Source organism: Schistocerca americana, chromosome 1 (assembly GCF_021461395.2).
Source record: "Schistocerca americana isolate TAMUIC-IGC-003095 chromosome 1, iqSchAmer2.1, whole genome shotgun sequence".
NCBI lineage: Eukaryota > Metazoa > Arthropoda > Insecta > Orthoptera > Acrididae > Schistocerca > Schistocerca americana.
The window spans coordinates 430,980,225-431,006,279 of NC_060119.1; positions in this window are offsets into that span (position 1 = coordinate 430,980,225).

Consider the following 26,055-nt stretch of genomic DNA (forward strand, 5'->3'; position numbering starts at 1 on the left):
TCGAGCTGCATTGTTCCGATTTCTCCTCCCATCCCCTCCCCTTCCTCATCCATTTACTCGCCGTGAGGCAGGCGGTGGCTCACCAGTGAGGCGAGAACGCGAGACAAGTCGCACGAGCAGATCGGCGAACAGGCCTGGACTGTGCTATACTTGAGACAGATGTTTTTTTACTAAAAAGTAAACTATTATTTTGGTTTAAGCCTATTCAGTTCAAAACTATAACCTCTGACTTTCTTATGAATTCCTGTTATTTTAGTCAACTTTCTCCCCACATAGAATATTAATACCATGCTGTACAACTTCTACTTACTTCAGTTAAATGGTTTTTAACAAATTTGACTTTTTCCACACATTACAATTTCATGTCCGACAGAACCAGCCAAAAATATAATCGACCAAAATGCAAAGACAAAATAGTATTAAAAAGTTAACAAATTTATATTTTTATTAAATTACTTCCATGTAAGACAATGATAGTACAAACCTTGCGCAGAATAATAATCCTGTTGTTTTGAGAGTAAATCTAAGATTTATTAGAATGCAGATCGCACATGGCACATCTCACAGCTAAACTCCAGAAGAGGGTGGAGTAGTGGAGTGTAAGTATGCTCTTTAGTAAACTTGTCACATTTTCTAAGTGTTCTGCTAATAAATCACAGTCTTCGGTTTGCTTCCCCCACGACGTTATCTAAGCCATCGTTCCAGTTTAAGACATTCGTAATTATAATCCCTAACCATTTAATTGGGTTTAGAGCGTTTAGATTTGTGTGATTTATCGTGTAACAGAAATTTAGCTGATCTGTTTTAGTGCTCATGTGGATGACTTCACACTTCTTCCTGATTTAGAGCCAATTTCCACTTTCACGCCATACAAGTATCTTGTCTAAATAATTTTTTTATTCATTTTGATTATCTGATGGCATTACATGACGGTAAATCTACATCTACAAGGATACTCTGCAAATCACATTTAAGTGCCTGGCAGCATCATCTGCAAAAAATCTAGGAGAATTGTTCAGATTGTCTCCTAAATCGTTTATGTAGATCAGGAAGGACAGAGGGCCTGTAACATTTCCTCAGGGAACACCAGGCATTAGTTCTGTACTCCATGTCTTTCCGTCAGTTATTGCGAAGTGTGACATTTCTGACAGAAAATCACCAATCCAGTCACACAACTAAAACAACGCTCCATAGCTGCGCAATTTAATTAGAAGTCTCTTATGAGTCACGGTGACGAAAGCTTTATCTAAACTAATGATATTGAATCAATTTGATGTCGTTTGTCCACAGTACTCGTTACTTGGTGAAAATAAAGAGCTAGCTGTGTTACACAAGAACGATATTTTCTGAATCCATATTGGATGTTTGTCAATAAATCGCTTCATTCTAGGTGATTCCTAATGTTCGAACACAGTATTTGTTCCAAAATCCTATTCCAAATCGACGTTAATGATACACTGATCTTTCTACGAGCGGGCGGCTGTATATGATAGCTGAGTATGGAGCCATTGTGTTAGGATACTTTGAAAGGAACCTGGCTGGTACACAATCTGGACTGGAAGCCGTGCCTTTCTTAAATGTTTTAAGCTGATTCGCTACACCAAGGATATCTGCTTCTTAATTACTCTTATTGGCAGTTGTTCTTGATTCGAATTCTGGATATTTACTTCGTCTTCTTTTTTGAAGCAATTTCAGAAAACCGCATTTAGTATCTGAGCTTAGTGGCGCTGTCATCAATAACGTCACCATTGTTGTTGAAGGTACTGAATGGGCCTGCCGTTGTGGTCGAGCGTTTCTAGGCACTTCAGTCTGGAACCGCGCGACCGCTACGGTCGTAGGTTCGAATCCTGGCTGGGCATGGATGTGTGTGTTGTCCTTAGGTTAATTAGGTTTAAGTAGTTCTCGTCCTAGGGGACTGATGACTTCAGATGTTAAGTCCCATAGTGCTCAGAGCCGTTTGAACCGGTACTGAATGCGTCTTGCCACTGGTGTACTTTACATACAACAAGAATCTCTTTCGGTTTTCTGCCAGATTTCGCGACAGAGTTTCGTTGTGGAAACACCCCGCATAGAAATTCGCCTTAAATTTCGAGCTTCTGTAAAACTTCGTCATGCTTGGGAATTTTTTTCAAAGTAGATTTAATTAAACACTATTTCACAAAAATCTTCATAAATCAATCATGTACAACTATTTTCCACCAAAACTAGTAGGAGAGTTTTTACATATGACCTATCTCTGTCGAATTTTACAATGCACTGACGGAAAGAAATTAGCACATGTGGATATACGATGTCAGGTTTGATCCGATGACGGCATATTCCACCTGGGGGATAGTACATGTACTGACAACGGTTTCAGCTTTGTCCGCCAACAGATAACGCAGCTACGTAGCTATCAGAGCGCTGTGTCTACCTTTTAATAGGGATTGCTCACGTGGTGAAGGCTAAGTTCAGTGCAAACGCGAGAAACAAGCAGGCAACATTGATACGGAGTCGCACTCGTGCTTGCTACAGACAACTGAGAGAGCTTGAAAGGGATCAAATTGTGCCATCCGAGTGGCGGGATGGTCCTCTCGGAGAAGTGACACATAAACTGGACATGCTGCGTCAGTTGTAAACGATGTTGATACCAGTGGTCACGTGAATATTCTCACAGCAGTAGACGGGGTTCTGGACGTCCACACAGCACAGACGATTGGCGGGATTGTCGTACTGTGAGGGCAACAGTAGCAGATGGTACAGCTACGACAACAGAGATAGGAGGGCTGGCTTGTGAATCCACACGTGTCAATACGAGCTGTTGCGAACCGATAGTTTGCAGTGGGAGACTACGGGCCCGCAGACTTTTAGCCTGTCTTCCAATCACACCACAGTAGCACGGCTCAACTGGTGTCGTCTGAATGTCACTTGGAAGATGAAATGGCGCGCCGTGGTCTTCAGCAGTGAAAGCAGATACTACCTGCAGGCAAGTGATGTTCGTTTGCGGATACGACGTAGACCTGGTGAGCTCTGTCCCGTAGAGTGCATTCATTCAAGTTACACTGGCCCTGTCCCAGACCTTATGGTCTGGAGTGCGATAAGCTTACAACTCACTTTCATCTTCTGGAGAGGCCGCTAACCAGCGCTCGTTACGTGCAGAATGTTGTTGGGCTCGTTCTTTCGCCGTTCATGCAACAGGAAGGTGATTTGTTTTTCCAACAACACAATGCTCGCCTAACCGCTGCCCGTGAAACTCAATGTGCTGTGCGAAACGTGCAACAACCTCCCTGGCTAGCATGACCTCCAGACTTTTCTGCAATCGAGCACGTGTGGGATATGATGTGACGAGAAGTGGCCAAGAAGTCTTACCAGATCTACGTGAAAAGGTCGAGCAGGCGTGGAATAACGTATTCCAGGAAGTATTCGCCGTATGTACGACTGAATGGACGCCAGCGTCAGCTCCTGCGTTGTCACCTCTGTAGGCTACACCAAGCCGTAACGCGGGTGTTTCAATATGGGTCGTTACGTAGTAACTCAGAACCGGGTGTGGTATGTAAATGTAATCATTTCATGTATTCCTTATACACTGTTGCAACAATAACTTTTGAATGAACCGGAAACATCTAAATGGGTGTATTAATTTTTTCCAGCAGTGTGGAAGCATACCGATATGCTACATTATGACACGAAATTTTATAATTGTATTAGGTAACATATTTTTCAGTCCTACTATACGTTGGTAGAACACAGTTTTCAGAACTGTTGGGTATGAAGTATCAAAGTTCTAGTACAATCTACAGAAAAAACTATAAATTCGAAACAGCTTACGTGTCCGATCTACCTGAGCTACCCCTGCTATTACTACAGCTACATTACTAGAGAGTGAAATGGGGGTGATTCTGGTAGTAGATGTCTGGGGCGTTCAGGTGAATTACGGAACGAGCAGCCCATGTGAACATTACTAGTAATTAAGCTTGGGGAAAGCCGACCCGTTAAAACGGATACCGATATTTTTGTTCTCAATAACTGGTATTTGTCAGTATTTATTTGATCGCGGTTATAATAGTTCTCTTTCAATTTTACCAATAACAGTGTAGAAAACCGGTGTATCAATCTGTTTTAGCAGTGACGCTAGAAGTTCTGATTTTTAAGTAAACTGTTTTTGAAACGAGTAATGTTTACTCGTAAAATTTCGATGGTGTTAATGTATTTGGACCTTTATTGTTTACAATATACATAAATGACTTAGTTGACAACATCGGTAGCTCCGTGAGGCTATTTGCAGATGACACGGTTGTCTACAAGAAAGTAGCAACATCAGAAGACTCGTACGTACTCCAGGAGGACCTGCAGAGGATTAATGCATGGTGCGACAGCTGGCAGCTTTCCATAAACGTAGATAAATGTAATATAATGCGCATACATAGGGGCAGAAATCCATTCCAGTACGATTATGCCATAGGTGGTAAATCATTGGAAGCGGTAACGACCGTAAAATACTTAGGAGTTACTATCCGGAGCGATCTGAAGTGGAATGATCAAATAAAACAAATAGTGGGAAAAGCAGGCGCCAGGTTGAGATTCATAGGAAGAATTCTAAGAAAATGTGACTCATCGACGAAAGAAGTAGCTTACAAAACGCTTGTTCGTCCGATTCTTGAGTATTGCTCATCAGTATGGGACCCTTACCAGGTTGGATTAATAGAAGAGATAGACATGATCCAGCGAAAAGCAGCGCGATTCGTCATGGGGACATTTAGTCAGCGCGAGAGCGTTACGGAGATGCTGAACAAGCTCCAGTGGCGGACACTTCAAGAAAGGCGTTACGCAATACGGAGAGGTTTATTATCGAAATTACGAGAGAGCACATTCCGGGAAGAGATGGGCAACATATTACTACCGCCCACATATATCTCGCGTAATGATCACAACGAAAAGATCCGAGAAATTAGAGCAAATACGGAGACTTACAAGCAGTCGTTCTTCCCACGCACAATTCGTGAATGGAACAGGGAAGGGGGGGATCAGATAGTGGTACAATAAGTACCCTCCGCCACACACCGTAAGGTGGCTCGCGGAGTATAGATGTAGATGTAGATGTAGATTATAGAAAATGGGAAACAGTTATTTTCAAAACAGCAATAGCTAGCAGAAATGAGCAACAAACAAATGACACAAGAGTCGGTACAGTATTTCTGAAACAATAATGTGTATTTTGTCCTTTACTACCCAGAAGAAGTGATCCTTTCCTCATTAGAAAAACAAACACGCAATGTCTTCACATGTGTTGTTCCAAAACGCGTAGAATTTTTCGCTCCACGAGCTATTGATGGCCCTTAAAAATTACATTCTTTCATCGAAAAAGTCTGTAGTCATTGGAGTAGCACGGTAGATAATGACGTTTTACGTAATAACAAAATTGTAAAGTACTCTCCTCTTTGAGTGCCCTCATTTTCCAAAATCTCATTTAGATATCTGAAGCCATATATGAAATTTGAGGAATTTTGTGGTTATTTCAGTCCGGCTTTGTCGCTGGCGTGGCACGATTGCAAATGAGTGTGCTACGTCAGATCAAGATGGGTCACAGATAGATACCTTTACCCATGTCTAAAGAAAAATTCAATATTTAGCTAAATTTCATGCGTAATAACATATTATGTAATATGCAACCATACATGGTGGGCACGTCATCAGGAACATTACATGTAAAGCTATAAGTGAAGCACAAATGATATTTTTTTTTTTTTTGGGGGGGGGGGGGAATAGTTTCCGTAAAATGTTTTGAGAAAGGCTGCAGAGACCGCGCCCTGATTCTGTCATCGGTGGCCGGCTCGCAAGGTGGAAAACATTTATCGGCCTTCCTTCCTAACAAACGCATGAGCTCGTCCAACGGTTTGGATGAAAACTGGTCACCATGCATCAGCCATCGTATCGTGGGCGTGCTATAGTAATCGGCCACGCCTACTACGTCTACAGCATTTGGCAGGAGCGATGTGAGAAGAGCCAGAGAAACCGGCCGCTGCAGTAGACAGTGGTGGGGCAGTGGCTCTCGGGCCGGAAGCGTCGGCGCCTTTTATCGGCAGGCGGCGGCCGCCGCAGGCAGCAGGCGGTGGCTGCAACTCTGCAGTTCGCCCCGGGCCACGCGCCGTGGCGGCATAAACGACTGCACAGACGGCGCCGGAGGCGGCGGCTGCGCGCAAGAGCACGCGCTGCCTGCAGGCCAAAAAACAAGCCCGTGCCTCGCTCTGGACTGAGTGGCGGCCACAAAGGCGCCGACACTCGACTCTCTGCTCGCCTGCTCCCCGAGAAACTTCTCTCCGTGCCGCGTGTCTGTGTCTAAAACTAGGACTCAGAGGAACATTTATGTACACACGTTTTCTCCTCTTCCTTATGTACCTATACTAAACGAACTTAACAACAGTTACAGATACGAAAACCTTTGTTAGGCCTCACAGCACTGTTATGAGAACTATAATAACTGAATTTTAACTTCTGTTCCCATGGGCGTACCCAGCGAGGGGTTCGCAGTTTTTCACTAGTTTACTGTTTTATTTAATAAGAAATGCTGCATGTTTTCTCGGATTGTACAAGTGCATTCTTGTATTTAAAATGTTTATTAAAAGCAGTTTTTCACTGATTTACTGTTTTATTTAATAAGAAGTGCTGTATGTTGTCTCGAGTCCTTGTTTCCTGAGACTAGTATGACCTGCCCCCCCCCCCCCCCCCCCCCCCCCCAGTTCAGATCCTGGGCACGCCCTTGTCTGTTCCCGTTCTTGCAAAAAATAAGAATGAATCGAAGAGGGCCCCACTTCTTGATAGAACACAAATTTCTATTTTGTTTAATCCCCAAACACGTTTTACCACAGTTGTGCCATCTGCGGTTTTTTCCTCTCATTGTTTCTGATGTATATTTCTGGTAAACAGAGTGATTCAGCTGCCCCTACCGATGTCGTTTTATGGAATCCAGAATGTTAGATCTGGCCTTCAAAATCCACGCTTGAGATTTTCATATTCTCTCACTCGCTAAGCGCAAACTAGTAGTCGTACAGAAAAATAAAAAGGACCTTTTTCTAGAAAATTTAAATTAGTTAAATCTTGTACTGGCATATGTTTGCGCTGGAGGCCACGTTTTTCGAGTTACACAAGAAAAACGTACAAAAATGACCTTCAAAAGCTCCACCACCATTACACTCCCGATATGAGACCTTATCTGGCCTTCACTGACTGGCCTTCTTACGACGTTGGTTCAGATGAGCACTTAAAAATTTTATAACTTTACCTAAGAGTCTTGTGAATTCTAGTAGTATAAAATACACAATTACACCGTAGTTTTGGTCAGGCCTACTCACTACGAAACTACTGTTGAGTGTGAGGTTTAAGTTTGTATCGAATGATCAACACAATAGAGATTAGATCCTAAGCAAAAAATTTAGTACAGACGTTCCCCTAAGATCCCTGATTGCAAATGCCACAGTTTATTAATATACCTTGTGATTGATTTTTATTCGCAGCCACAGGACATACACAATATGAAAAAAATTGAAGTGGCGGTACATATAGAACCTAAACAACGAAAAATCTGATGTCAACATAATCCTCACGTACATAAAATAAGTATGTGCACGTATCAGAAATAATAGTAAAAAAACGCACTGAAGATGCCAGAACTGTGGTGAAAACAATATGATGATTAAACAAAACAAAAATTGTGTTCCAGCAACAAGAGGGACCCACTTTAATTCATTATTATGAGAACTCCCGTATCAGCGCTCCCAGTTGCGAATTGTGCAACTGTCGACTCACCTCATAAACGAATTTTGATTTTGGTCTCTACTAGCTTCACGTCTATGTATATAAATTCACGTACAGATTTTTAATGTTTGCCATATCCTTAGAGATGAGAATGATAACACCAGAAAAAAGTTATATAAAAATGTTACATATAACTGCCTGGCCCCACTCATGTGCTCGGCCATTTCACTATTATAATCATCCGAATCAGTACCCGAGTGCTTTCATTCAGCCTGGAGATGAGGGGTCTTCTTTAAATTCTTCTGAATGAAGTGTAGTCGAGGATTGTTTGCAGCTCGTGTTCTAGATGGCGGGATATCGGGTTCGATTCCCAGCATGGTCGGAGATTTTCTTCGTTGAGGATCATCTTCAGCACAAAGACTCGCAAACCGCTGTAGTGGCGTCGAATAGAAAGACTTGCATCAGGCGTCCAAATAACAGCAAACTGGGCCTCCTAGTCAATAAGAAATGGTCTATGATAACGGCTATAGCCGGTGCCTAGGTCTGACTGGCGGAGAGGCATACACTTTGAAGAAAAAATCGTAGAGCAGCTTGGAGCTTATGAAATCAAAGATCTCTATTCCTCGCTTGCATACGACCAAGTAGTTGGCCATGCGGGGCAGAGATGACGTTTTAAGTTTCTAGTATATCCAGTTACGGATGAGTAATCCTCTCTGACCTCTCCACGGGGCTCATGGTTCTTTTGTAAGTTCGTGCATGACGCACTTGGGGCCCCGAGCTATTGCAGCCATTCTTCCTTCCCTGGCTATATTTCCTTCACTGTGATCCTCCCTCCACATCCTAGCTCCTTCCCAACCGCCCCCTCCTTCCCCTCTATCGGTGTTCTGATTTACATCGACCTGGCTATCCACTTGGTTCCCTGTACTGCTTGTCGTTTTGTTCCTCCTGCCTGTTCTCTTTCATCCTTTTTGGCATGACAACACAGGGGTGACACTAGTGATACATGAGCTGCTCGCTTCCCATGTCTGCCAAGGAGTGGTTTCTTGTATTCGTGGAGCATGGAAACTCCCAGCAATGGTGGCCCTTGCTGAGGCTGTGTGGCGCCCATGGGGAGAGCCCCTGATTGGAGTGGGTGGTATCAGGGTGTAAGCTTGGCACATGACGTGCATAAAGCACTACTCTCCAAGTGGTAAATGTTCATTGAATGTCGCTTTGTGTTATCCTGCAGCCTTCCCTCCCCTGGCTATCCCTTGGGAGGAGGGCCAGTCCAGGCTCGCCATTTGGATGAAACACTTTCCCCACTACCTGATCTGCACTACAATGGACGGGAACACATTCACTGCCACGAAACCATCGTTTTTTGTGGAGAATATTAAGGATACGTTTGGCGAAGTGGAATCCATCAGGGAGATGCAGATGGGCTCCCAGTTGATCAATGCTTCTTCTGCCACCTAATCTGCAGCTCTCCAGGCTTGTAAACGTCTTGGCGACGTCCCAGTGCCTGTTACTCTTCACCAGTCACTGAATATAATCCAGGAACTGATTTTTCATTGTGATCTCATCCTGCAAACTGATGTGGAACTCTGGGCTAATCTGGAGTGATGCACTGTTCACTTTGTTAGATGTGTGCAGAAGGGTCATAAAGACAACTGCACCAATACCAACGCCTTTATTCTGGTTTTCGAGGGAGGTACACTCCCAGAGAAGGCCAAGGTCATGTGTTATCTCTGTGACATGAAGCCATATGTCCTGCCACTCACGATGTGCATCTGGTACTTTCGTTTTGGGCATATGTCTTCCCACTGTATGGCAGACCCTCTGTGTGATAACTGTGAATGCACAGTCCAAGAGGTCAGCCCCCGTGTTCCAGCACCTGTGTGTGTAAATTGTATTGACTGCCAATCTCCACACTCGCCATATCGTCCAGAGAAAAGAAGATCTCTGGATCGCCTATATATCCCAAGGCTCGCCAAAAATATGACCGAATCTATCTAGTGTCACTTCCTTCAAGTTTTGCCGTTGTTGCGTCCTTTACCCCTCCTCTCTCTTTCTTACCCCAGCTCCAGTCCCCTCACCCCTCCCCCTTCACCCGCCCTGCGGTTCCCACGCCTTTCCTTCCAGTTTCCACCCTCCCTTCTTTGGAATCCATCAGTGGTGGGTCTGTCCCCACGACTTCTCACCCGCCCCCCTCCGCCCCAGCGTCTTTCAGGCCAGGAGCCTGCTACCACAACTTGGCCACGAGATGCCCCATCTATGTTTCCCAAGATTGTTCACCCTCTTTCCACACCAGATCTTGCAGAAGCCTGCTCTCCCTCTGTGCCTTGCCCTTCTCATCCTCCAAAAGAGAAGAAGAAAGAACATGAGTCCCAGAACAAGACGCCCCGCCCCCCCCCCCTCCCCCACAAACACAGTGACCCTCGGAGGTACCAACTCCCACCTCACAACCTGTGTCTGATATTTGTGGATGTCACCCCATCCCTGTCAGTGACGATCACTGATGAGGTGATATGACATCTCCTCAGCTTCTGTATTCTAACTAGGGCACTCACCACACGATAATCCAGTGGAACTGCAACTGATAGCATCGTCACCTACCGGAAACACAACACCTTGTTTCCTCTTATTCTGCGTTCTGTCTTGCTCTTCAAGAAACGAGCTTCCATGATGACCACTCTTCAATGTTTCGTGGCTATCGGGTGTTCTGTCGGAACCGTGCCGACTCTGGGACAGCTTCTGGAGGGGCCTGCACTTCGGTTCGCACCAATGTCATTAGTGATTGGATCCCCCGTCATAACAATCTGGAAGCAATAGTGGTTCAAGTGGAAACGACCCCAGCAATCATTGTTTGCAACATCTACCTCCCTTCAGGTAAGCCACTTCCTTATGTTGAACTGTTTAGCTTAATACAGCAACTCCCGCCCCCGTATCTCCTCCTCGAGGACTTCAATGCACACCATCCCCTGTGGTGGAGTGCCACTTTGACGGGTCGAGATCTTCTATTCACAAACTTATTGCAGACTTTTATTTGCGTTTCCTCAATGACAGTTCTCCTATCCACTTCAATGCCGCTCATGGCACCTTTACTAATATCGATCTCACGATCTCCCCCTCTGCTCTCGCTACTTCCATACATTAGTCACCTCATGGTGATCTTTGTGACAGTGATAACTTTCCGGTGATATTGTCATTTCCGCGGTCATGCAAACCGTATCTGCCACTATTCTTCATGCCACTGGCACTGCTATCCCCTATCCACCAGTCCCCTTGTCGTAGGCTAGTACTGTGGCGGAACAAGGACGTAGCAGTCGCTATCCAGGACTGCCGACGGGCGCTGCAGCGATTTAAACGACAACCTTACTGACCATTCTTATCGCCTTTAAGTGTCTGCATGATATGGCTCGCTACCTCATTAAGCAAAGTAAAAAGGAATGCTACGAGCGCTATGTTTCCTCCCTGGGCATGTATGCCTCTTCATCACAGGTTTGGTCCAAGCTGTGTAGCGTTCTGGGCCGCCAGGGACAATCAACTGCCCAGGGTCTTATACTCCAGGGTGCTTTGTTACAGCATGGACATCCTGTTGCTATCCTGTTACCCTCCTTTACTTTACTTTACAAATGAAAGTTTGTAGGGTGCGTAGTCATGTTCCTTATTTAACTAGTGAGACTAGCTGATTTTGGAACTGAATCATTTGAAAGCACCTGAAATTGGAATATATCAACCTGGAAGAAAATAATAATGTCGGTATACATCGGTCTGTAGATGTAAGGCATCACACAGATAACATGATAGTGTGATAGCTCTACTTACATACGTCGCATATTACATTACATTAATACTTGTTCCATAGATCATGAATAAGACATTTAATAATGATGTGGAATGTGAGAGTTTTTTTACATGAACTTCTTTTTTTAGTTACCACTTCATATCTAAAATTTCATCCGTTGAATAGAATGAGTTGTCATTCGGAAATTCTTTTAAATTGTTTTTGAATGCTGGTTGGCTACCTGTCAGACTTTTAATGCTATTTGGCAGATGACCAAAGATTTTTGTGACAACATATATCACCCCTTCCACTACCAAAGTCAGATTTAACCCAGGACAGTGAAGATTATCCTTTCTTCCAGTGTTGTAGGTATGAACTTTGCTATTATTTTTTAATTGAGATGCGTTACTAACAACAAATTTCGTAAGTGAGAATATACGTATTGAAAAGTTACTATGAATATCCTGAGTTCCTTAAATGAATGTCTGCAAGGTGATCAAGGGTGGGCTCCATCTATTACTATGGCTACACGCTTTTGCGCAATGAAGACTTTTTCTTTTAACGATGAATTATGCCAAAATATGATGGCATATGAAAGCAATGAATGAAAATAGGCTTAGTAGGATAGTTTACTGATATGTTTATCACCAAAATTTGCAATAGCTGTAATAGCCTAAGTAAATGAACCTAACTGTTTCAACAGATCATCAGTGTGTTTCTTCTAATTCAATTTCTCATCAGTGCACACATCCAGAAATTTTGAATATTTTGCCTTAGCAACAGACTTCTGTTAAAAGTCTATATTTATCTATGGTGTTATGGCATTTACTGTACATAACTGTACACAGTGTGTTTTATCAAAATTTGGTGAGAGTCCGTTTACAAAGAACTACTTAATAATTTTCTGAAAGAAATTACTTACAGTTTCATCAGCTAATTTTTGTTTGTTGTGTGTGATTACTATATCAGTATCATTAGCAAAAATAACTAGCTTTGCATCTTCATGAATATAGATTGGCAAATCATTAATATACATTAATAACAGTAAGGGACCGAAGACTGAACCCTATGAGACTCCATTCTTGATACCTTCCTATTTAGAGGAGTCTGCAGAGTTTCTTAGACTATCTGTACTGTTACTTTCAACCTTATGATTTCTTCCAGTTAAACGTGAATTAAGCCATTTGTGCACTGTCTCACTCATACCACAATAGTTAAGCGTATATCTAAGAATTTCATGATTCACACAGTCAAAAGCCTTTGAGAGATCACAAAACATCCCAACTTGTGATTTTAGGTTATTCAGAACATTTAATATTTGATCAGTGAAATCACATACAGCATTTTCTGTTGAAAAGCCTTCCTGAAAACCAAAATGACATTATGTGAGTACTTCCTCTTTACAAATGTGTGATGCTACTCTTGAATACATTAATTTTTCAAAAAAATTGGATAGAGCTGTCGGAAGTGAGATTGGGCGGTAGTTGTTAGCATCAGACCTATCCACTTTTTTATGCAACGGTTTCACAATAGCATATTTCAGTCTATTTGGAAAAATTCCCTGTTTCTGTGAGCTAGTACATATGGGCTGAAAATCTTACTTGTCAATTTTTACTTCCTGCAAATGTCTGATTCACCTTACATAAATATAGCTACACAACACATAATCCATAAATACATGTGGACAGAATCCAAATGATAATGCCACACCATCACATGTCACATAATAGTAGGCGTAACTGCGAGTACTGCGGCGTCACAACTACAAACAGCAGTTATAATGTTGTTAAAGCTATGCTAAGAGTCTACATCGCAGAGCTATCAATAGCAACATGAAAGAGGTACATTACGAGACATTAGTTAATATGGTACACCAACGATAAAAGTACCTCTTCCATGTTGCTGTCAATAGTTCTGCATGTCAGTCAACTGTCCAGAATCTTATACTCCAGGGTGCTCTGTGAGTTGATCCACTGGTCCTTGCAAAACACCTCGCAACATCCTTTGTTACAGCATGGACATGGCTATGAGTGTACCTTTGACAACATTATAACAGTTGTTTGCACTTGTCAAGCTGCAGTTCTCGTAGTTACAGCTACTGTTACGTGCATGTGATGATGTAGCATTATGACTGATGTCCTCATGTATTTACAGATTATGTGGTGTAGCCGTATTATGTTAAGGTGAATCAGATATTTACACAGTGTAAAACATTATGTACATAAGCTGACGTCTCGCATGCGAGTAGAGCTACCACTTTATGATGTAGTTACATTAAAGTGATCTCTGTAATATTTTATATTTACTTAGTGATGTATGCAGATAATATTATTTTCTCACGATTTTGTATTTCAGTTTCAGCTGCTTGAAAATGATACGGTATCGAAATTAGCTAATCACGAAAATTACACAGCCCAGTCACGGCAATGTGATCACCTGTCAAAAGAGATTCCTCAGTTGAGGATCCATGTCGCCAACACCGTGATCGAGGTGGTCCCACAGACATTCGACTGGGTTTAAATCCGGGGAGTCTGGTGGCCAGGGGAGTACGGCAAACTCATCCTGGTGTTCTCCGGGACATGCACGTATACAGCGAGCTGTGTGACGCGTTGCATTGTCCTGTTGGTAGATGCCATCGTGTCGAGGAAAAACACTGCATGAAGGGTTGGACATGATCCCCAGGGATAGATGCATACTTGTGTTGATATACTGAGCCGTCCAGAATGATGAGATCAGCCAGTGAATGCCACGAATCCATTCCCCAGACCAAAATGCTCACTTATCTGTCCTGGAGCCTTCCGATGATTGTTGCAGGGTATTTGCTTCCAGGCATTTCACGCCGTACACACGAACGACCGTCTGTCTTCTGAAAAGGACACCTGTCGTCACTCGCTGGACATCTAGTTGCAGCACTGGCGTGCAAAATCCAGCCTACGTCGCTGATGAGCAGCAGTCAGCATGGGTGCGTGAACCAGGCACCTCCCGTGGAGGCTCATACACAACAACGTTCGCTAAACGGTAGTTCTGGAGATACTCTTGGTAGCTCCTTAGCTCACGTGGGAGGTCAGTTGCTAAACAGTTCCACTCTATTCACCCCTGTCATCTATGGCTCGTGGTTCACCAAAGTTGCTTCGGCACCGGTTTTGGATAGCGCCATTTTGTCATGCACTGTATAGTTTAACTAAGGCGGCATGAGAACAGTTTACAGACCTAGCCGTTTCGGTAATGTTTCCATCCTTGTCCCGAAAACCAATTATTATGCAATTTTGAACGTCAAATAAATCGCTCTGTTTCCACAATGCGACAACAACCCCACTGTTTTTCCACGTCCCTCCTACACGCTTTATATACCCTACACTGCTAGTGCTGCCACCTGCCGTGTGTGTGAGTGGTTACTGCATGTTGACGTCTAACAAGGGCGGTTGTCACATTAGTAAACTGTTTACGCTTAAAAGCGTCTTTGCGGATAAAAATAATATTGTTGCGAATAAAATACACTATGTAATCAAAAGTATCCGGACACCCCCGAAAATGCGTTTTTCATATTAGGTTCATTGTACTGCCACCTACCGCTAGGTACTTCACATCAGCGACCTCAGTAGTCATCAGACATCGTGAAAGAGAATGATGGGGCGCTCGGCTGAACTAACGGATTTCGAACGTGGTCAAGTGACTGGGTGTCACTTGTATCATACATCTGTACGCGAGGTTTCCATATTCCTAAACATCCCTATCTCCACTGTTTCCGATGTGACAGTGAAGTGGAAACGTGAAGGGACACGTGCAGCACAAAGGCGTACAGGCCGACCTCGTCTGTTGACTGACAGAGACAGCTGACAGTTGAAGAGGGTCGTAATGTGTAATAGGCAGACATTTATCCAGACCATCACACAGGAATTCCAAACTCCATCAGGATCCACTGCTACTACTATGACAACAGGTGGCAGGTGAGAGAACTTAGAGTTTATGGTCGAGTGGCTGCTCATAAGTCACACATCAACACCGGTAAATGCCAAACGATGCCTCGTTTGGTGTAACGAGCGTAAACATTGGACGATTCGACAGTTGAAAAACGTTGCGTGGAGTGACGAATCACCGTACGCAATGTGGCACTCTGATGGCACGGTGTGGGTATGGTGAATGCCCGGTGAACATCTGGTAGCATGTGTAGTGCCAACAGTAAAATTCGGATCCGGTGGTGTTATGGTGTGGTCGTGGTTTTCATGGAGGGAGCTTGCTCCCCTTGTTTTGTGTGGCACTATCACAGCCCAGGCCGGGATTGATGTTTTAAGCACCTTCTTGGTTCCCATTGTTGAAGAGCAATTCGGGAATGGCGATCGCATCTTTCAACACGATCGAGCACCTGTTCATAATGCACAGCCTGTGACGGAGTGGTTACACGGCAGTAACATACCTGTAATGGACTGACCTGAATCCTGAAGAACACCTTTGGGGTGTTTTGGAACGCTGACTTCGTGCCAGGCCTCACCGACCGACATCGATACCTCTCCTCAGTGCAGCACTCCGTGAAGAATGGGCTGCCGTTTTCCAAGAAACCTTCCTGCACCTGATTGAACGTTTGCCTGCGAGAGTGGAAGCTGTCATCAAGGCTAAGTGTGGGCCAACATCATACTGAATTCCAGCATTACCAATGGAGGGCGCCACGAATTTGTAAGTCATTTTCAGCCAGGTGTCCGGATACTTTTGATCACATAGTGTATGAACTACGAGCGAGTAAATCATTGAGAATCATCTATGTAAACTGCTAAGTTGCTATTTAATATGATATTTTGACTGTAGCTTGTAGTAAGCATTGACTGTTGAAATATCTATGTTGTATGAAAATGTAATGTTTAGCATTAACTGAATTAACTTAATATAAAGTGGCTCTTCTGTTAGGAACTGAGAGAAGTGCTTCTTTGTTAGTCTGAGACGTAAAAGCAAGTGAAAAGTGAACGTTATGTTGCCATAAATTTGGTCACATATGTCACAGTATGTTAGGTGGACAATATTGTGTTTGATCAGAACAAGCAGGTTGACGATTGTCTTTAATATACGCGAACATCTTCAGAAAACAATTGCACTCGCTGCGAAGGTTGTATTCAGTAGAATTCCACGTTAAGCAAATACTTAATGCTCCTATATTCTAGCTGTGAGAGACTATTATGCTGACTATGAAATGGTATGTGACAAAGCTCTGGTCGTCTCATTTCGTAAGAAATGCAAAAATAGAGTTCTTTATCAACGTTTACGTAATAGTTTATCCAAGTGCTGCTTTCACTCAATGCGAAACAAAGCTGGTCGCGGTAGAGAAATCGCTTAAATATACATGTCTGACCCTGCTTCAGATTCACCAAATAGGATGCCCTTTGATCTCTCCCACGACAGCTCTTTTGACGGTCTCTCGTCCAATGGGAGATGGCGGTTGCTACCTTGTCAATACCAAAATTAATTAATAAAGTGTAAATAAAATTTTCTGCTGCCACTCCGACGTATAACCTTGTCATACTCACATCGCAAAATTCTAAAACATTTTCGCAGTGGGATGCGGGACTGGATTCTGACGGTTAAATACTGTAGTCATGTTTTGTACTCACAACAGTGACGACTGCGTAACTACGCGTTTAAATGTCACGTCGACACTTTCATTAGTAATCACTTATAAAATGCTGTTAACTTAGGCCCTTACACAGATTAAGCTAAATTTTGAACACTGGTTCTCATCTGAATGCAGAAACAACACGGTCCGTAGAACTCGAAAAAGTAAGATTCTTTGCAGCACAAAATAACACGAAAGACAGTACGGTGTACTACTAAGAGATATTACGGTGCGTTTCTCATCTGTTGATGAGATTGCTTGTTGTTTTATTGGCTTTGGATCCCTACGTCTTCTGCACTATGTCTTTTTCTTTTTTCTTTTCTTTTCTTTTCTTTCCTTTTCTTCAAAGCCTTTATCTTTTGCGTTAGCCTCTTCTGCGTTGTATTTAAGAGTTAGCTCTCTTCTCGTAAAACGGTAAGCCATTGCAGCAACAGCGAAGCGAGCGTGTTCTATAAAAGTTTAGCTTCTTCTTGTCTCCTCACGTTATTAATGCGTTGTCTGCCTCCATGTCAAGCCTGTGCAATCTTGAGCTCCTTCATTGTAAATCGCAGCGTGAAATCTTCTCCGTTCCACAAAATGTTAAATATTTCACTTACTATTTCCGCACTCACGTCCGTCCGTAGACGCACATTCGAGTCACAATGAATATAACCAGGGGTACCAACAGGCTTTCATGTCAATAGAGGCAAAACCAATGGTTTAGAATTCTTGAGTACATTGGTATATGATCAGGGTTTTCTCCCAGTTGTTTCTGACGTGGACTTTTAATGCCTAGTTAGTGTTATAAACATAAACAAGCCGACGGTATTATTACAGAAGAATCTGCTTTTATATGAGAAAAAGTACAACCAAAGCTGTATCTTGAGAATGTTTTTATTGTCTCACGCGACTAGTTTCGGCGAAACATTGCCGCCATTCTCAGGCCCCACCACTGCCAAAGGAGTATTAGATTTCCTCGGCGCATTTATTGAGAAGTCCTTGTGACTGGTACACGTGGGCTAGCTTTCCTCAGGAGTTTCTGTTCGACACCGTATTGTCACCAATGGCATCACAATGTTGTTACGAGAGGCAGACCGCCAATACAAAAGAAGGCGGGGGTGCTACGCTGTCAATATGGGAGCAGTTACAACAGAATTGTTTGGTCGGGAAAGCTCACTGACTTCGATTTGGAATTAGTCAGTGGATGTCACACAAGTAACAACTCCATCAGGGACATTTCAGTCCTTCTAAAGGTACTAGAGTTAACTGCTGGTGATGTGACTGCGGAAACATGAAGGAATAACCACAGGCATACCTCACGGAGTGACGGACAGAGATCGTCGACCACTGCGGAAGGTGGTCGTAAAAAGTCGCCAGAAATCGGCGGAAGGAATCACTCGTGTCCTCCAAAGAGCTACCAGCAGTCCATGATAGCACAATGACTACGCGTAGGGTAGTTAAAAAGGATGCAATACAACGGTTGAGCACCTCCTCAAGAGACATACATTTCCGTAAATCGTAAGCGACGCTTGAGCTGCCGTAAGGAGTGACACCACTGGACAGTGCTTGACTGGAAATAAGTGATTTCGTGTGATGTTTCAGGCTAAACTCTGCCGTAGTCCGATGGAAGTATTGGGCTTTGACAAGTGCTTAGGAAACGTTACCTGCCGCCATATTTAGTGGTCAACAGTGAAGTACGATGAATTTTGTGCAGTACACTGAAGAGCTGAAGAAACTGGTGCACATGCCTTATATCGTGAAGGGCCCCTGTGTACACGAAGAAGTGCCGCGAACACGACGTGACATGGACTCGACTAATGTCTGAAGCAGTGCTGGAGGGAACTGACACCATGAATCCTGCAGGGCTGTCCATGAATCCGTAAGAGTACGAGGGGTGGAGATCTCTTCTAAACAGCACGTTGCAAGGCATCCCAGATATGCTCAAGTGGAAATGTTTAAACTCACAAGAGAGTTCCTGGAGCCGATCTATAGCAATTCCCGACGTGTGGGGTGTCGTATTGTTCTGCTGGAGTTGCCCAAGTCCGTCGGAATGCACAATGGGCATGAACGGATTCAGATGATCATACAGGATACTACGTATATGTCACTTACCAGAGACGTATCCAGACGTATCAGGGGTCTCATATCACTCCAACCGCGCACGTGGTACACCATTACAGAGCCTCCACCAGCGTGAATAGTCCCCTGCTAACATCAAGGGTACATGGATTCATGAGGTTGTCTCCATATCTGTACACGTCCATCCGCTAGATACAATTTGAAACGAGAATCGTCCGACCAGGCGACTTGTTTCCAATAATCAACAGTCCAATGTCGATGTTTACGGGCCCAGGGGAGGCGTAAAACTTTGTGTCGTGCAGTCATCAAGGGTACACGAGTGGGCCTTCTTCTCCGAAAGCCCATATCGACGATGTTTCGTTGAATGGTTTGCTCGCTGGCACTTGATGATGGTTCATCGTTGAAATTTGCAGGAATTTGCGAAAGTGTCGCACTTCTGTCACTTTGAACGATTCTCTTCAGTCGTCATTCTTACAGAATGTTTTTTCGGCCACAGCGATGGCGGAGATTTAATGTTTTGCCGAATTTATAATATTCACGGTACATTCATGAAATGGTTGTACGGGAAAATCCCCACTTCATCGCCACCTCGGAGATTCTGTGTTTCATCGCTCGTGTGGCGACTGTAACACCACATTCAAACTCACTTAAATCTTGATAACCTGTCATTGTAGCAGCAGTAAGCGATCTAACAACTTCGCCAGACATGGGTGTGTGTGTTGTTCTTAACATAAGTTAATTTAAGTAGTGTGTAACTCTAGGGACCGATGATCTCAGGAGTTTGGTCCCTTAGGATTTCACACACATTAACTGCGCCAGACACTTGTTGCCTTATATAGGCGTTGCCGACTGCAGCGCCGTATTCTGCCTTTTTACCTATCTGTGTATTTGGATACGCCTGGCTACACAAGTTCCTTTGGCGCTTCAGTGTAATATGCTGGGGTTTTTCGTGGTTAGGGTGTGATCACCTTATTGTACCTAAGAAAACACTAAACACGAAAGGATACGGACAGTTTTACACCATTGGTACTACGTACAATAGAGGAGTAGTTCGTAGACGATGATTGTGTCAGCATGACAATGCACCATACCACAAAGCACCAACTATGAGGCAATGGTCTGTGGGCAATAAATTCCCTGGCGCTCCCAGACAGGCGACCTGAACCCAGTGTAAAGCCTTTGGGGTTAGAATGCCGGCCTGACTCTAGAGCCCTGGATCCAATCATTACCTTCTCTGGTTTCAGTTCTTGACGAAAAATGGGCTGCCATTCTTCCACAGAGTTTCAGATACTCCACTGAAAATGCCCACAGCAGAACTGAAGCTATATAAAGACGAAGGGATGACGCACTCCGTATTAGTGTCCACTAATAGGTGTTCGGATACATTTGATCAAACAGTGTATGAGCTTCTTTCGAGTATGCATCGTCTGTAATTGGTTTGTTCCACCTGTTATGACGCAGAATACATGGGGTAGGAAATTAGAAATTTTTATTAAAACTCATCAATATTTCCACAAGCAAAATCAAGTTACGCATGTTGTGATTCGGAGTCCAAATTAACAAAATTGATGGGAACCCAAACAGTCGCAGTTGTTAGAGCACTTCGCGATCACTACTAGCGCAGGGTTGCCACCGCTTTCGATGTTTTTTACGTGCTTCCCGTACTTTGTAGTTGCCATGAACAGTGCAGCTCATGTTAGTTGTCACTCTGATCAGTAGCACGATTCGTATTTTCAACCGTGATTCCATAGTGATGCTTCCACTAGCATCTCGATCGTTAGCCGTGATCAAGTTTTCCACGCTTCCGCGATAAGTAAATTTGTGCCATTCCTGCCTTGGCTTCAGGCAACGTAAATCTCTAGGATATTAGTTATTTCCGTCATAATTCTCATTTCGCATTAGCTCTCTCAAAAAAGGAATTGGAGGAATTATTCATTTCCCTCTTGTAAGTAATCTATTTTCAATTAATTTGTCTTGACTTGCAACTACACATTTCCTGTACTAGGTTTGTGCTCATTTTACGTGTGGCGCAAGCACTGTTCAGACTATAGGAAGCTATTTGGCATTTATTGTGTTTTTTACGGAACAATATATTCAAGTTTTTACGGGACACTCTGACTCCTGGTTTTAGTATTCCCCTGTCGTCGTTGGAAGTCCCATGCAAAAATAATGAACCATGCTGCCTCTATAGCCGTTCATAGCTGCGGAAGTGTTGCCGGTGCAGGATTTTGCGCATCAAATGACCATTCGATTATGTCCCTTAAATGTTCTATGGAATTCATATCAGGCGACCAGGGTGACCAAACAATTCACCCGAATTATCCAGATTGTTCTTCAAACCAGTCGCGAACAGTCGTGGCCCAGTGACATTGTGCAATGTCATTCATAAAAATTCCACAATCGTTTGGGAACGTGACGTCCATGAATGGCTGCAAGTGGTCAGTATGTAGTCCAACATTCAGAGGGCCCAGTCCATTGCACGTAAACATAGCCCACACCATTATGGATCCACCACCACTGAGCACAGTGCCTTGTTGAGAACTTGGGTCCATGACTTCGCCTGCTTCACACTCGAACCCTACCATCAACTCTTAAGAACTGAAATCCAGCATAATCTGACAAGGCCACGGTTTTCCGGTCGTCTAGGGTCCAATCGATATGGCCACGAGCCCAGGAGAGGTGCTGCAGGGGATATTACGCTATTAGCAGAGGCACTCGCTTCGGTCGTCTGCTGCCATACCACTTTAACGCCACATTTTAGCACATTTTCCTAACGGATACGTTCTTTGTACGTCCAACATTGATTTCTGCGATCATTATATGCAGTGTTGCTTGTTTGTTAACACTGACGACTCTACGCAAACATCACTGCTCTCGCCCGTTAAGTGATGGCCGACGGCCATTACCTCGTCCGTGGTGAGAGGTAATGCCTGAAATGTGGCATTCTTGACACACTCTTGACACTGTGGATCTCGGAATATTGAATCCCCCAACGATTTCCGAGACGGAATGTTCCATGCGTCCAGCTCCAACTACCAGTCCACGCTCGTTCAGCTCATTCCAGCCGTGCGTCCATAATCACATCGGTGACCTTTCCATATAAATTATCTGGATACTGGTCTTTTATACCTTGTGTACGCGATACTACCGCCATCTGTATACGTACATATCTTTATCACAAGACTTATTTCACCTCAGTGAGTGACACTATGAGTGTGTCACCTACAGTACCTGACCAGACACTCAAGCTAAAGCGAACCAGCATCACTCACAAGCCTGCAATCAAACAACAAGAAATGGTCAATGAACGTCAGAATAGAGAGGTCTAACGCTATCCTTTGTCATGTTGCTCTCAATACTGACTGCTCTGATACAAGCAAAGAGGCCAACAAGTATTTATAACAGCAAACACCATGTCTGTATAGTTATAGTAACTGTTGGAACCTTATAGTTGAATATTTAGTCCAGATACAGTAACGATTTAATTGAGGAAATTCGTGATTTCTACATCTTCGTCATCGTGTACACCTGCCGCAGCATTACATATTTAATTTCTGGGTATAACACTACCGGTGTATTAGCAATACACCGATAATGTTACTCCTGTGAAAGGAGACTAATGAGGTAAAGTTATACTAAATACTAGCACGGTTAATTAGTGAAAGCCAACTATTGGGATTTTTCTTGATACTGAAACTGCATTTGCTGATAAGGAGTAGCGCAGCTTAACGAGTAATGTAGAAATGATTTTTACATGAACTACACAGGAAGTGTACAACTGGCTCTTAATAACACTTACTATCTGTACATTACAGTACGGAGCAAATGATCACATAGGTAAATGATTACTTATGGACCACACCTAACGATAGTGGCACTACTAGCTTGGACAATTAATTATTGGAATTTACTACTACTGACATAGTTTTCAAGGAACTACATCATTTGTACTGAGTATTATCTGCATTCACTCCCTTCTACTACTTAATTCGTATGGGACGTGTGATATCTGAATCTAGCATTGTTGTAGCTATTGGGTTACTGTAGTACACATAAGTTACAAGAACAAAATTTATCCTCTTCAGTAATGTTATTGTAATACGAAATTCAAGTCTGGCTCAACTATAAGCAAGGGGGCGCAGAAACTAGCCTATCAGTAGACTCGTATCTGGGCCCGAACATTTTAGCCACAGCACAATGTCAGAAACAGTGTCAAGTATGTAACACGTGAAATTATAAACACTGTGATTTCAATAAGAAAAATCTTTAAACTAAATACTTTAAATCTTCTCTTAGCAATTGTACTTTGAAGAAATGTTAACTATCCTTTTATGAAAATGACCTAGATTACTTCAAAACTTATGATCACTGAATAACTGTGAAATTTAATGCTTCGTACAGTTTATTAACTGTAATGGAAATTTATTGAAACGACTTTTCACCTCAATAATAGGAGACTTGGAAATATCGTAGCACTTGGGATAGGATCCTGTGTAGGTGCTTAACACGAAGTTTACAGGACAGAAACTTATTATTGAAAAATGAACCACGTAACTGGTCCATGCTGTTATTCAGTACTCAACTGGCAATATGAGACGAAACTGGTGGCTGTGTCTATCTGCTACGACTATTCAAAAAAGGCGGCAAAATTATCCTTGGCTCTTGCTATGTAAGAAGTTCTGAAAATTCTCTTCTTAGCTTCGTAGTTTGGTGGTACACAGATAACCGAAGTATGCTATAAATAATAAGCCAAATTACTCCCACATCCGAAGCTATGACATAATCTTGCCTCATTCGGTTCACAAGATACGACCAATTTGCCTGCTAGCCACCGACAAACTCTTGCCACAAAAGAGCTTTGCATTTCGACTACCAGATCCAACTTTTCTAATCCCGCCAAGCCAGATCCATCGCAGAGGAGCTTCGCTCCATGTAATACGTGATCGCAAACTTACAACCCCTGCAGGCCGGAGTGGCCGTGCTGTTCTAGGCGCTACAGTCTGGAGCCGAGCGACTGCTACGGTCGCAGGTTCGAATCCTGCCTCGGGCATGGATGTGTGTGATGTCCTTAGGTTAGTTAGGTTTAATTAGTTCTGAGTTCTAGGCGACTGATGACCTCTGATGTTAAGTCCCATAGTGCTCAGAGCCATTAGAACCAACCCAACAGCTCATTTGGAGAAAATGTTGCTACCACAGAACAGGGGAAAATACATAATGGTACGTACATGGGACGGGATTTAATAATACTTTCACTGATCAGTTGGAAGGTGAATTAATCAAACATTTAGACAATTATTTTTCCCCATCATACAAACGGAAATTTAATAATTAGTTTATGAATTAGCGTTTCATTTGAAGATCCGACATCTACTCAACGACAGTGAGAAAACTACAGCCAATACATTTTCTCGGGGTTTCATGAGGTTGCAACCCTAATTTATCTTACGACTTGCCTTATCTACCAGTCTTCAAAGAGCGCACCGATTCAACAGAGAGCAGTGAATTGCTATATTGAATGCTAACAACAACACCTACATTACTATTCCTTTTAATTTTATCACTGTATTCCAGTTTGCAACGTTTTGTTCTTCATACAGCGAATCAGCGTCGGGAATTAGTTGCAGCACGTAATTTTAAATATGTTTCTAAAATATTAATAATGATATTGAAAGCTATTATGTTTTATTGATTTTTGAGATTTTTTAGTTTAATATCGTAGATTCTTTTTTACAGATGTGCAGAAATTCTGATGTGTTCGCCACAAGGGCTACTTGCTTCATATTTCTACAAGGGCGTTCTGAAAAATAATGCTTCCGAAATTTTTATGTGAAAACTTTTAACGCTTTTAAAATAAAACAAACGTTATTAACATTCTATATATTTATTCTTCACTTCTACATGTTTATTTCTCAAAATAGTCACAATGGCGGCGATCACATTTCTCCCAACGAGAGACCACTTTTTTGAAAAAGTCACTGCAGAATGTTTGGCGTTGTTGACGGGGCCACAGCCTCACCTCTGCTTGCACCGATTCATCGCTATCAAAGTGTAGTCTTCGAAGGCGTTCCTTGAGTTTTGGAAATAGATGAAAATCGGATGAGGCCAAGTCGGAACTGAATGAAGGATTATCGATGACAGTGAAGCCAAGGCGTCGGATTGTTGTAGATGTCTTAGCGCTCGTGTGTGGTTTGGAATTGTCATGCTGAGGGAGAGGGTGCCGCATGTCTGGACGGACTCTTCTAATTCGAAACTCGATTATATCACGCCGTTTCTCACGCACCTACATGGTTACCTTATACAACGCCTTGATACAGGCTACAATTCGGAGCCCTCTAGCGGCAGAGCGCTGAAAATGTGTAGACATGAATAATAACGAAGTAGAATGTTAAAAACGTTTGTTTTGTTTAAAAAGTTTTAAGAGTTTTCAGGTAAAAACTTCGGAGGCGTTACTTTTCAGCACGCCCTAATGTATAACGGAAATCTGTGTATTACTTATAACGTCTAAATAATTGCTTAGATATAAGCTGAGCTTTGTTGTAAAGTATTTTGAAAGTAGTCTCACTTGGCTCATCCTGTTCAAAAACCATCTCTTCATCACCTACACTTATTGAACCCCAGTATTAAGTGTTCTAGTACTATACTGTCAAAGATGATTCTTCCTTTGCTTATTCTGGAACACACGAAGTGGTGCATCCTATATCCAGTTTCTGAATGGACTGTACCCTCTTCTATTGAACCTCTAGTGGTGTGCTACACTACCGTGGTGCAGGGTTTCAATGTGTGCAAGGACTGCAAACACGTACCTGCGAACAGGCAAAAAATATGTTACTTAACTTCATTTTTGGTAGTTAAACCTTTACGTCTAAACTTCGTATTTGACTGCTCAACACTGGGTGGAGTT